A 10,237-nucleotide genomic window follows, 5' to 3' on the forward strand; every position below is an offset into this window, starting at 1 on the left:
GCGGAAAGTAACCTGATCGCCTCCAAGTAGCAGCTCCGAAGGGAGGCTGGAGGCCCAGGTAGTTTCCTTATAACCCGAATTTACAGTGAGCGCGCTCCTTTATGGATATGATAGATTAGATTTCACAACTTAATTCCCCGGAATGGCTCCGTTTAAGGACGCTCCGGCTGATTTTATTACGCCAAGCCAAATTGGATGTTTGTGGTCTTAAGGAAAAGCGATGGTGACATAAAATATATAATTTTTAAAGGAAAAAAACAAAACAGCGGGTTCGACCCCCACCCTCCTTTCTCCATCCCTCCTCCACACCCGGTTCCTCAGTTTGGGGGAAAGACCGAGAATTATTTGTTGATTTCTGTCGGAGAGACAGGAACTCACACCCAGGAGGGGGGCAGCCAGGGGAGCGCCCAGGGCCTGGGCACCTGGAGCCCGCCCCCCCCCCCCCCCCCCCGCCATCTCCCGGGTCCTGTCCTTCATCGCCAGGTACCCACCCTCCCCAAGCCGTGCAGGCCGCCTGCATGTGGGCCATGTACCCCCGAAGGCTTGGGGGCGCTCCCTGCTTCCCCAGATCCTGAAAACGTCCAAGTTCCTCCCAGCACCGGCTCTGGCGCCCGTCAGCCTCCCCTGGCAGCGCACCTGGCTGGAGAAGGGCACAGCCAGGGCCCCGCCGGCCCACCGCGTGGCACCCGCATGGGAAGGGCTGACGGCTGCGCCCCACAGGGCCTGCCCCACGCCCCTCGGTCGGTCGAGGGCTCCGCAGGGTGCAAGAGCTCTCTCCAGCGCCGCTGCCCAGGGGAGTGGGCGTCGGGGCGCAGAACTTTCCAGACCCGGCCTCTGAGCAGCCCCTGCACCTCCCTCCCTGCGTCCTACCCTCTGAGGATGGAGGCTTGGATGGCCCAACGCTGACCTCGCGCTACTGCCCGCTACTGCCCGCGGCTCATTCTGTCACTTCTCATTAAGAGCCGCCTCCTTTCTCCCGACGGCGGGGCGTCCTCTCTCTGCCCCCCAGTTATTAGATGGTTTGCTGAAGCCGGATTTCGCCCCAACCCCTCCCAGAGGATCCTGGGGCCGAAGGCAACCCTCGCTTGGTCCCTTCCCTGTCGGTTGGAACGAGGTGGCGGGGCAGGGCCTTGGCGGAGACCCCGGAGGGAGCCAGGGGCGCACCCCATCCTCCCGGCCGGCCGAGGGGACTGACCGCAGGCCACGCACCCAGAGCGGGCGGCGGCGCCGGGAGAAGGCGCGCGTGCCGTGCACGGCAGCTGTTCTTTCCAGAATGCCTGCTGCTGGGGGAGGGTGACCATTATTTTTGTCGTCGCCACAGCCTCCTGGAAGAATCCTGGCCTGGGGAAGTGTGACAATGGCCCAGCGGTTCCGGGAGGCAAGGCCCCTCCCCTGCTTCTCCAGGGGCGCCTCTGCCCCAGGCTGCTGCGGGGACGGGGAAGGGGGTTGGGGGGTGTACCCCGCAAATCCACCTCCTCCTGGGGTCTCGTCCCAGTTACTTCTGGGAGGGGGCGCAGCGTTCCGAGCCCCAGGGAAGTCAGTAGTTAGCCCCCGCGTCCTGGGGGCCAGGGAGACGGGGCCTTCCCTCCACCCCCGCCTGCACCCCCCAGGCCACCCTCCTGCACCCCACCCCGTCACCACAGTGTCCCTTCCCCAGGAATCCGATCCCTGTTTGCTTATGGGGTCAGCGCTAGCCCAGAGGCAGTTAAAGATTAATGGGCCTGGGGGCGGGGGCCGGGGCTGGGAGGGCGTCCGGCCCAAGTGGTGTCTGCTGGCTTTTTCAGTTTTGGGTCCCTCCCAGGCAGCCGGGTCCCCCACCCCCTGCCCTGTGGCCTCTGCACTGTCTCCGTTGGGTCCTTTGTCCCGTCTGCCCCACCCACAGGGCTGAACCGCGGGCTCAACGGGGCAGCAGCTGTGGGCTCACCTGTTGGCCAGAGAGGAGGCGGGGAGCTGTGGGCAGCAGCGGGGACCAGGCCTCCTGCAGACCCAGGGAGATGAGGGGACTCTGGCCCCCCGGCCCTTCCCCCAGTGGTCCCAGAGCCCCGGGGAAGGGAAAGCAACCTGCGGCTGGTGTGGGCCTCAGCCCTCCCTGAGCCCCCTCCGTGGTCAGGAGGGGCGGGGGCGGGAGGAAGGACCGCGCCCATCCATCACTCAGGAGGCGGGCTCCGAGGGGCAGCCCACAGGACCTTCCCGAAGCTCCTGTCCTGCCCATGAGTTATTTGCATTTAAGCGGTGCCAGGTGCGTGGATGTGACTGCCACGCCGGCCGGCCTGCACAGATGACAGGAATTGAACTTTAGTCCCCAGGCAATTAAGGCGGCTGGGACTGTACTTCATTAATGGTTGTTATGCAATAAAAACGATAAAATGGCCCCTATTTGCGATTTGAAAATGCAATTTATTTTAATTTACGTTGCTAAGTGCTCGTGGGGCTGGATGGGGGGCAGCCGGGCATCCCTGGAAGGAGGGAGCGGGAATGGCCAACGTGAAACCGGACCGGGACAGCGGGGGCGCGGGGGGCGCGGAGGAGCAGGCTGCGGCCTCGGCTGGCGGGAGAGGACTCTCCCTCTGCCCTTTAAAGGGGTGAAAGGTCTCCGGGTCTGGCCCTGGAGCCTGAGCCAGCCGCCCGCAAGCCGGCGAGGCAGGGTGTCCCCCGGGGCTCCGCGACCTTGGGCACAGTGGCTCTCCCAGCCCGCTTCCCGGGCAGCGGGGCGGTTCCTCAGGCCCGGGAGCAGCCTGCCTGCTGCCTCTGGGACCCCCAGTGCCAGGAGGCCTGCCCGGCGGGCCCCTCTCCTGCCTGCATGCATGGATTCTTCCGTGGGGGGCGGGGGGGGCACATCCTGTCCAGGTGCGGTGCACCCAACCAGGACCCAGGCCGGAGGGTCCGGCCTCGCAGATGAGGGCAGAGCGGAGCCCAGCTCACGGAGGCCCGGGGCGGTCTGGAGCCCTCTGGAAGGGGTGGGGCCTGCCTTCGCACAAAACGGGGAGCGAAACTGGGCGGAGGACCCGGGCTGGGGCCTGAGGCGGACACCCACCATCTTCCCCAGGCGGCCCTGGGCCTCCACCACCAGCTCCCGACACCGAGAGCCTGAGCCAGGCACCCCGCTCAGAAGTCCACCCTCGGCACTCAGAACCAGGGCTCCAACCTGTCACCCCCCACGACATACACACACAATCACACACATGCACACACTCACACACATGCACACACTCACACACACACTCACACACGTGCACACACATACACGCACATACATACACACTCACACACATGCACACACTCACATACATACACACTCACACACATGCACACGCTCACATACATTCACACACATACACTCACACACATACACATACACTCACATACAATTACACACATGCACACGCTCACACACATGCACACTCACACATTCACACACGCTCACACAATTATACTCACATACACATTCACACACAGACATACACTCACAAATACACACTCACATGCACACTCATACAGACACATACATACACATTCACACACATACACATTCACACACAGACATACACTCACAATTACTCACATGCACACTCATACAGACACATACATACACATTCACACTCATACACACACATACACATTCACACATACATACACTCACACAATTACACACATACACTCACAATTATACACTCACAATTACACACTCACATACACACACACTCACATGCACACACATGCACACACATACACACTCTCACACACATACACACACACACACACACACACACTTAGGAGACGCTGCGGCGCCAGGAGGACAGGCTGACGCGCACTGCCCCCTCCTGCCACTCGCCCGCTGTCGGGGTGGGTAGAGGCGGGTGGGGGGCGTCCTCATTCCTCTGTCCTCTCCTCCAGCCTCCTGAGCACCGTGGGGTCTCCCTGCCCCCTTCCAGCCTCCGCTTCCCTCTCCCTTCTGGTGCCTCCGCGTGCTGAGTTAATTGGCAGACTTTCCCAGAAGTAAACTTGGGTGGAAATTAATAATTTCCCCGGCCGTGCACTCATTACTGATCAGCCAGCTGGGAGGGGGTCTGGGGCAGAAGGACCCCTGCACCCTCAGCAAGAACAAGGTCTTGGGGGTCTGGGGCCCCCGTTGGGCTGGCGGAGGCTCAGGACGCTGCACCCCCCGGAGCGGGAGGCATGGCACCGTGTGGCGGGGTCCCCAGCAGCCCTTGGCCGAAAGCAGCTGCTCTGCGGCTCCTGGCTCCTCGGCTGGGCCTTGGGCACCTTGTGAAAGATACAGCTGGGCAGGGTTCTCACCCGCCGAGTGGCCTGGGGGTGTGGGTGTGGCCAGATGGATCTGACCCAGGCAGCCCGAACTCCACCCTGAGGCCCACCCTGAGGCCGGGATGGGCTGCAGGGAGGCAAGGGGGGTGCTCTTCACCCAGGGGCGTGTGTTGAATGGATGATGGATGATGGATGGATGGTTGGTGGATGGATGGATGGATGATGAGGTTTCCTAGGAGCAAAGATGGTTTCCTAGGCCCATGGATGCTTCAGGCTGCCTGTTGGCCGCTGGCCTCACAGGCCCCACCCAGACATTGTCCTTGGAGAGCCAGAGGTCAGAGCCCACCCCGAGGGGGACAGACGAGGGCTGGGGAGGGGAGAGAGGGGTCCCTGGCCTCCTTCTGCAGTGACCAAGCTCACAAGGGACATGAGAAAGACCCCTCCCCCAATGAGGGCAGGGACATGTAGGGGGCCCAAGGATGCACCCCCCCTCCAATCCAGCCGGCTCTGCATCTCCAGGAGGTCAAATGTGACCAGAATGAAGCAGGGGGCTGGGTCCGATGAGGGGGGGGGCACAGGTGAAGACGGGGCTGTGGAAGGAGGGCAGGCCCATGTCCTGGGGGACAGGTTCCCAGACGGTAGCCACCCCTGGACACGGCCTCTGCACCCCCGGCACCTTGGCCACCCTCTGTCCACCCAGAGCAGCGCTGACCTCTGCAGCCTCGGTGGCTGTGTGGGCCCGCGTTCCAGCACCAGGGCCTGCCTCACGCTTTGTCCGAAGGCTGCGGGGCCCTGGGGCAGGAAGGGCGGGGAGAAGGAAGAGAAAGTCTGGCTCCGGTGGCACCTGTCCCGCCTTAGCACCTTGGGTCCCCACAGTGAAGACGAGGCACAGAGAAGTCAAGTAACTTGCCCAAGGCCACACAGCAGGATTCGAACCAGGTCTGCTGATTGGGAAGCCTGTCTCTGTCCGTGACAGGACCCAGTCCTCCCCGCAGGTCACAGGACAGGCCCCGCCCCATGGCCTGCGCCAGGCCGCTGGCCCTGCTTCCCGGGCTCGGCTGGCTGGGTTGGCTCGGCAGGGCACGGGGGAAGCTCCATCTGAGGGCATCGTGCATTTCGCTGCTTGCGCCCACAGGGTGCCCCTGGGGAGGCCCAGGGCGGCCGACGCGTGAGGCCCCAGCTCATGAGGCAGAGTCTGAGGGAACCCCACGGCCTCAGCCCCGCCCTCAAAGCAGGTGCTCCCCACCCTGCGCTGTGGAGGACCCGGGATCCGGGTTCCAGGCCTGGGCGAGCCAGCTGCTGTGCCAACCTGGGACAGAGCCAGGCCGGCTCCGACGCCCTGGCCCCCGAGGCCTGTGTGGGTGTGGGAGGGAGGCCTGGGCCCGCACACCTGTCCCGCCCTGGGCCCTGGGGTGGGGTTTCCCGTGGGCGCTGGAGCCGGGTCAGCTTTCTCGCCTCATGGGGCAGGGCACATGGGCTCCCGCCAGCGTGAATCACCACGTGGCCTGCGGGCTCCTGACGGGTGGGAGGGGACCAGGCTGGGAGCACCCTTGCTGGGCCGGGGGCAGGGGCAGTGCCCATCCACTCAGCACCTTCCTCCCTCTCATGCAGGTCCAGTGGCCCAGGCCCTCAGGCCCCTCCCTGTGAGGTGGGAAAGCAGATGAGGGGAGGGCGCTTCCCGAACCTGAGCTGTCGGGGCCTGACCGGCCCCAGAGCCGGTCCGGTCATTCATTCACTCAACCCGTCCCGTCAGTCCCCGGCTCCTTCCCCCGATCTCGTCCAAGCGTTAATGTCTGCGAAATCACAGGTGCCATGTGTCAGTTTAGTTTTTCTTTTATTTTAAAAGTATATTCTTTTTTAAAAAATATATTTTATTGATTTTTTACAGAGAGGAAGGGAGAGGGATAGAGAGCTAGAAACATCGATGAGAGAGAAACATCGATCAGCTGCCTCCTGCACACCACCCACTGGGGATGTGCCTGCAACCAAGGTACATGCCCTTGACTGGAATCGAACCCGGGACCCTTCAGTCTGCAGGCCGACGCTGTATCCACTGAGCCAAACCAGCTAGGGCTAAAAGTATATTCTTATTGATGTCAGAGAGGAAGGAAGAGGGAGAGAGAAATAGAAACATCCATGAGGAGAGAGAATCATGGATCGGCTGCCTCCTGCACGCCCCCTCCTGGGGATGGAGCCCGCCACCCGGGCCTGTGCCCCGACCTGGAATCGAACTGTGACCTCCTGGTTCCTAGATCGACGCTCAGCCCCTGAGCCGCTGCGCCGGGCTCCGGGCTCCGGGCGGTGAGGGGGGGCGGTTCCCTCACACACGCTGAAGGAACCGATGCCTTCGGCCAAGTGTGCCAGGCCCTCTGTGGCTCCCGCCCCGCCCAGCAGCCCGAGGAACCGCAGCCCCTCCTCGGAAACTCGGACCCCGGGGGCCGTCTGGGAGGGCCTCTCCCGAGGGCGCCCGGAGCAGCAGGCGCGGAGGCAGGACCCCGGGGTGGGGACTGACCAAAAAAAAAGGAAGGGAATTCTGACATTATGTCTGGAAGGACGTGGATGAACGTGAGGTTTCCTGTGCTCAGCGCAAGAATCCAGCCCAGAAAGAGTGTGTGATTTATCTCAGTTTCATGAATACCCAGAACAGGCAGATCCCGGAGACAGAAAGTAGCCGAGGGGTCAGGGCAGAGCGGGGAGGAGTGGGGGGGGCAGGAGGGAGGGGGGGTTATTGCCCAATGGGGACAGCGTTTCTATTCTGAGCGGACGGAAATTTTGGAAATGGTGGTGGTGGTGGTGGTGGTTGCACAACGAGAGGACGGAAGCCACTGGATTTCACACTTACGCGTGGTTCCGCAGCTGGTTTTCTGGGATGTGCATTTCACCCTGATCAATGACTTGAAAGATGGGAGGGGCTGCGTGGAGGGGCCCCCTGGGGTGTCCCCACCCCACCTCCTTGGTAGCTCCCCTGCTCGGCAGGCCCAGCCTGACGGGAGATAAAAGCGACTCCCTCCACCTTCTTACGCGAAGACGGACGGGGCGGATGGGGAGGCCCCGACCCAAATAAGGTTTGGGGGGTCATCTGCGGGGTTTTGCACGCGTCGCTGCCCGGTGGCCACGGGGTTGCGTGTCACCTGCCGAGTTCCGGGGCTGTGCCGTCCTCTCTGCTCTCGGCCTCGTGGTGTCTCTCTTTCCCCCACGGGAAACGTGCGGGCTGGCCGTGGCCTTGGCCGCCGCCGTGTGTGTGAGCGGCGGGGGACACGCACCGGCTCTGGGGGCTGCTGAACAGCGGCTCCCCCGCGGCCTCCCCGATGCCTGGCCCTCGGGGCGAGCGCCCGTGGTCGCTGGCTTTGTTCTGTCACAGAGCTCCACGCTGAGTCCTGGGGGCAGAGCAAAGGCCTAGCTTGAACCGCCCCGCCATTTCCAAGCTGCTCTGCCTCAGGGCGGCTGCCTAGTGGCCGAGCCTGGCTGTCCTCCTCTGAGGCAGGGGTAACAGTGGCTTCCCAGGAGGGCGGTGAGCGTGAGTGTGGGGGAGCCCTGTTAGCGAGGCGCCTAATGCCCGTATGCTCTCACGGGGTCCCCGGTGGCCCCGCCGGTGCGGTCAGCTGTGGGGGTGTCGCCCCTGCACCCCAAGGCTGCTGGCTCCATTCCTGGTCAGGGCACACGCCGGGGTTGCAGGCTCAGCCCCTGGAGGCAGCCGCCGATGATTCACTCTCCCATCCATGTTTCTCTCCCTCTTCCTTCCTCTCGCTCTCAAAACTGATTTTAAAAAATCTTTTTTTAAAAAAAGGGGGTTACAGCCCTGACCGGTTTGGCTCAGTGGGTAGAGCGTCAGCCTGCGGACTGAAGGGTCCCGGGTTCGATTCCGGTCAAGGGCATGTACCTTGGTTGCGGGCACATCCCCAGTAGGGGGTGTGCAGGAGGCAGCTGATCGATGTTTCTCTCTCATGGATGTTTCTAACTCTCTATCCCTCTCCCGTCCTCTCTGTAAGAAATCAATAAAATATATTTTTTAAAAAAGGGGGGGTTACAGGTGAGGTGTCTCTGTAGTGGGTTGAATGGTACCTCGCCCCCCCAAAAAAAGGCAGTCCCCCTGGAAGCTGTGAACGTGGCCTGCCGTGGACACATCATTGCCCTCAAGGCCTAGCTCAAGGCCACCAGGGGCCACCAGGCTCCGGAAGGTCAGAGCTTCCGGCGCCCCCCCCCCCCACACGCACACCCCTCATCCACACCCAGAACTCACACTTGTCGTCGGCTTTGTCCCCTCCCCCAGAGCTGCGGGCTTCCTTCTGAGGGCTGTGTCCGTCCGACCGGCCAGCAGTGTGCACAGTGCCAGCGGGGACCTCGGGCCGAGCCAGGGGTTGGATGTCCCAGCCCCTTAGCCATGGGCCCCGGCATGTCTGGGGGACTCTGTGGACGTCAGCCTCCCTGCCGACTAACTGGGGACACCCTAGCTCCCTTGAGGGGTGTTGGAATCACTCCGCTCATTTGCCAAGAGGCCTGGGTGGGAGCCGTTGTGTGTCCTTATTCCTGTGGGCACACATTTCCGGAAGGAGCGAAGGCCCAGGGCCACGGGATGGATGGTCAGGGCGGAGGGAGGATGGGGACTCCCTGGGCCCCCGGGCCTGGGCCGACCTCTGCTGACCTGGCTCTGGCCCCCGTGCCCTGGCCGACCCTCTGGGGCCGGGGTGCGCCGTCTTGCAAAGGGCTGGTGCCTTCGAGCTCTGCCCCCCAGAGTGGGGTGGGGGCCACAGAGAGAGGAGGAGTTCCCACCGTGTCCCCCACTTGCCCTGACGGTCCTCACCCCCAACAGGAAACAGGTCTGGCAGTGGCAGCCTCGGCCTGGGCACCCGGGTTCGAGCTCCGGGCTCCCGGCCCGCCGGCCCCGCGGGTGTGGAACCGATTTATTCGGTAGCTTTGCCGCTGATTAGTTGCAGGTGAGTGGATGGCACGTGGTTTGTGTTGTAACAATATTTTGGGACAATTAGATTGAAACCACATTGTTCGAGGCTGCTGGCGGCTTGCCGCAGCACTGCACTCCGCATGCCCCTGCGGCTCCCGGCTGGCCGGCCACCCCACCTCCTCAGCCCGGCCTGAAAGGCAAGGGGCTGGGGCCCCTTCTGCAGGGGCCTCCCAGCCTCACCCCCACTCAGGCTCCCCGCTGGCCTCCTGCTGACCTCAGCCTCCAGCTGTTTCCAGAAACAGCTGCTTGGAGCCTTTCCCGGGCAGGTGTGTGTGTGGGGGGGTTCCTGGGGCCCAGACAGGGAGAGCCAGGCTGGAGAGCCACCCATTCCCCCCAACAGCATCTCTGCACCTCCCTGTCCCTACCCAGCAGGGAGTTCACTAAGCACCCCATCCTGCCCCAGCCCACAGCACCCCCAGACTGCATGCTCCTGGAGAGGGGGCCAGACCTGTGACCGGATGGGAGGAAACAGCCAAGTCAGTCGGCCTGGCTGCTGGGTGGGAGGGTCTGGCCCCCCCTCCCCAATCCCCACCCCCTCACGGGCAGGGGAGACAGGATGCAGGTCATCCCCGCACTGAGGGTCCATGCTCCCTCCCTGCTCCATCTGGAAATGGGGCTCAGGGTCCATCCTGTAAAGGATGGGGGCTGAGAGGGGGCCCTCGGTCCAGGCCCAGGTCAAGAAGGGGGTCGTGGACAAGGCCCGAGCACAACGGGGTGCACAATGGCACCCAAGACCCGCCCCCGCCCTGGGAACAGCCAGCAGCAGCCTGGGAAGGTCACGGAGAGTCTGGGGCTCGTGGGGGATGGGAAAACGGGGTGCAGGGGTGGTGCCTCCTGGGGTAGCAGCCTTAGGGGCTTTGCAGAGGAGCTGGGGTCACACTTCAGGCAACAGCCCTGCCTCAGGGCACCTGGGACAGCCCCCGGGGGTGGGGGCCGCAGCACCCTCACAGCCCCACAGCGCAGGGCTCCTGGGGACCTGGGGGCCGTGGTGGTGGCCAGGCTCAGCCGGCGCCC

This window comes from Plecotus auritus (genome assembly GCF_963455305.1).
Source record: "Plecotus auritus genome assembly, chromosome: 7".
Classification (NCBI taxonomy): domain Eukaryota; kingdom Metazoa; phylum Chordata; class Mammalia; order Chiroptera; family Vespertilionidae; genus Plecotus; species Plecotus auritus.